Below are 4017 nucleotides of genomic sequence, written 5' to 3' on the forward strand. Positions count from 1 at the left end.
TTGTGTTAATGAGACCTGCAAGGGTCAATGGACTGGACTATTATAAGGAGTATGGATCCTAGTTGATATTATCAAGACTTATCAATTTTAAATTCTCAGGGAAAGGTGGACCTTGAGAGAAATATTCAGTGTAGACATGTAAAGAGATGCTGAGGAAGTAGTAAAAAGGAGAGAAGAGAAGAAAAGAGTGGTGATCCTGTTGCTGGTGTATAGTCGAGACAGGTCATGAATTACAACACTGGGTATTCTCTGAGGGTCCCCCTCACAGATACTGACCCAGCCCACCACCGTTTTGCTTCCAAGATCGAACGAGATCGGGCTCTGTCGGTGGGGTATGGTAGTAATTTCTTAGGCCCAATCTGGCCAACTCACCAATGAGAGTACACCTTGAGGAGAATTCAGCTCAGAGCAGAAGTTTTTTGCGGATCTACTGTCTATGTTAGGCACAGGATTGACCCCGTGGACCATAAATGAGAGTCCGCGGATATGGATATGTGGAAAGTGGAAGAAGAGGAGAAGAAAGAAAGAAAGAAAGAAAGAAAGAAAGAAAGAAAGAAAGAAAGAAAGAAAGAAAGAAAGAAAGAAAGAAAGAAAGAAAGAAAGAAAAGAAAAAAGAAGAGAGAGGGAAAAAAGGGGGGAGAGAAAAATAAGTGAAATGAAGCCGTATCAGATGTCAGCACATGATATTATGCCGGCACTGTGCCGAATTGAGGTTGTAATGCATAAGACAAAGTGATTAGCAAAAATATGTTAGGCAATCACCCTCTTTACAGGCACAACAAAGCAAAAAAGGGGGCACACGGGCCCTGATAAATGCTAATTAACCCAATTTCTCACACATAAATATACGTTGCATATCAGAACAGGATTGTCTGGAAAGGGTTAGTAGAGCCAGGCAAATTCAGTATCCATAAACACTGGTGGCTGAAAAAATAGTAAATAAATCTAGAAAGTGACAGTCTCTGCCCAGATCCCTGGGTCACCCTCAATGGAATCAAATGGATACAAATATGAAACTGAAAATCTATATTAGACAGCCTCCTGGAAAAAAAATTCTGATTGAAAAATTACTGATATGTGCTGATCGGGTATCTGTCCAGAAAATGTCCAAATTCCTGCGTGCCTCAGTTGTATATGAATTGGGAGTTAGTATGACTCTAAATTGTGGGGAAATCAGGTGTCTACATCAGTACCATAGTTATTGCTGCACAAGGTCTATTGACTGGGTAAAAAATATACCGGTCCCTGCCCAGGTCCCTGGGTCAGTCTGGGGTTAACAGGATCTAGAAGCTGCTCCTCATGTCCGTGGTCCACGCTGGAAAACGCTTTTCACCCGTCCTGCGGGCTTGTTCACTTCCAATGCTGCTGGGTGAGGAATTGTTTGGAGAAGGTCTCTCGGACCTGGTCTCCACAGCTACAGCTGGTAAATCCATTTTTTTAGAATTGGGGTGGGAAAAAAGACAAGGAGAAGTCTGTACTGTTGACGCACTTGAGACAGATGATTATATATTAAAAAGTAACCTTTATTAGATATGTATTAAAATGAGATGAACATATGTATGTTTTATCCCGAACTCGCAGTGAAACATAAGGTTTAAAATCACAAAACAGACATATAAGTGAATAAAGAAAATAAAGAAATGTGAATGAAAGATTAAAAGGCGTGTCCACGTGTGATTCCTTATTATGCCACCTTCACGAAATTATCCTGTATGTGACCAGGTTATTGATGTAAACAATTCTGTGATGTGGTATTGTTAGTGACACAGTTATGAAACTGACCAATTACTGATCTAAATAATTCTATAATATGGTGTTATTAGTGACACGGTTGTGAAACTGACCAATCATCAGGGATCACTATATCTCTATGTCCCTTAAAGCTATATTCCCGATTATATTTCCACAGACAGATTCAATATATGTAATATAAGGAATAGATCTCCAAAATTGGGATATTATATATTTATTGTTATCCCGAAAGGAAAAGGCTGCTCCAATTCAATTATAGGGTCTATTTATTTGATAGGATACTTGCAAGTAAGATTGCTGTAGAGAATGTGGCAATTCCAGTGGCCAGATATAACCCTCTTCCTTTATAATACTAATCAGACCCTTTTCGGTCTGATTTTTATAGGATCGATGTTGCTTTCCCTAGAGATATAGCAATCTCAAATCTACTGGGAAGCACTTATAATTACTGAGACAGCTTGCTTCATCTCATTTCGTGTCAGCTATTATTAACAGGTAGAGTTGCTTAGAGGAATGTGGCAATTCCAGTTATCTTATATAGCATTCTTCCTTTATAATAGCGATCATGATTTACGTGATTTTAATTTTAGTATAAGCGGTACTGCTTTCTTAAGAGGTATGGCAATCTCTAATATCCTAGAAAGCAGACGGTATAATACGTCCTACCTCATGTCAGTTACTGACAACCACTGTATTGCATATATTTGAGGTTTTATGAACTTCTCACTGCACTGTTAAAGGAATATTCCTTATTATTTTACAGTGCGATTCTATCGGTGTGAGCTATATTAGTTCTGTTTGTTATATATATGAGATGGTTCTAGTGGGTCCTGGGAATAGATATTGGCCTGTTATATAACAAGGAAAAAAGAGGGGAAGGGGCCCAAAAGGGGATTGTATCTTAATATATAGTGAATAGACCCTGGCTGAATGGGAGCAAATTAGGCTATCTTTAATCAATTCATCTATGGAAAAAGTCTATCATCTATTCCTCCAGTATTAACATTTATTAATATAAAGTATATACTTAAATATAGTGTGTGTTTGGGAATATAGCAGTGATCAACTTCATATAATTGTACCTTAATTATTTCTTAAATAAGATTGATTTATTTCAACACTGTGTCAGAGAAAATAGATCAATAAAGTTTACTATTGCTGCTTGATTCATTATCTATTGCTCTTAGATTGTTACAAAATATAGACCTATTATGTGCTGCTGAGACATCCAACTGCTTGATTCATTTGGAAAGATGTGTCTGTTTTTAACAGTCTTACGTAAGGATATTGTTGCAAATGCAGCAGCTGGTAAAGATACTGTTGCAAATGCTATTGCTAGTGAAAATATGCAGCTGCTTCTCAGTGCTACTGAGACATCCAACTGCTTGATTCACTTGGAAAGATGTGTCTGTTTTTAACAGTCTTAAGTAAGGATACTGTTGCAAATGCAGCAGCTGGTAAAGATACTGTTGCAAATGCTATTACTAGTGAGATATGCAGCTGCTTCTCAGCCTTTCAATGTTACCAGAAAGGATTTTGTTACACTGTGTTTTTTATTTATTATTTATATATGCATATCCTGCTGAGACATAGAGCTGCTTTGCTAATTCTCAAGGAGTATTGGTATGCCACAAATACTTCCCAAATATATTGTGGTTAGCACAGTGATACAGCTAGTAGTGCAGTGATTTTCAACCTTTTTTTACTCGCGGCACATTGAACAATATTTTAAAATTGCCAAGGCACACCATCAGTTCCCCACAGAAAAAAATAAAACACACACATTGGCCCTCACAGTAAAAAAAAAATCCACACATACATTGGCCTACACAGAAAAAACAATCACATTGCTCCCCACATAAATCATGTTCCTCCCTACATAAATCCTATTGCTCCACACATAAATCAATCACATTTCTCCCCACATAAATCCTATTGCTCCCCACATGAATTATTCACATTGTTCCCCCCATAAATCCATAAATTCTTATTCTCCCCACATAAATCCTGTTGTTCCCCACAGGAGAAATAAAATAACAAATATTATTATCAGCTGTCCTCTCTCCCTGTCCCTCAGTGGCGGGGTTTGTTCATAGTGGAGTTCTGCGAATACTGAGCAGCGGGCGGTCGGGCAGGTGTGAATGTGGGTTGGCAAGGAAAGCTGTGTATGCAGGTGGGAACTGGAAGATGTGTATGCAGGCAGGTGGGCTGGCTGGGTGGTGAGACGCGGCGGCCGTGACCTATGATATCACACCGTTTTCAAGG

The 4017-nt window shown here is 38.6% G+C and overlaps 1 pseudogene; it reads right to left on the bottom strand.

The window, feature by feature from the left end:
- Positions 1-227: 227 nt before the first annotated feature.
- LOC134912881 (5S ribosomal RNA) lies at positions 228-346 on the bottom strand (annotated as a pseudogene).
- Positions 347-4017: the final 3671 nt, after the last annotated feature.

Source organism: Pseudophryne corroboree, chromosome 4, assembly GCF_028390025.1.
Source record: "Pseudophryne corroboree isolate aPseCor3 chromosome 4, aPseCor3.hap2, whole genome shotgun sequence".
In the NCBI taxonomy this organism is placed as follows: domain Eukaryota; kingdom Metazoa; phylum Chordata; class Amphibia; order Anura; family Myobatrachidae; genus Pseudophryne; species Pseudophryne corroboree.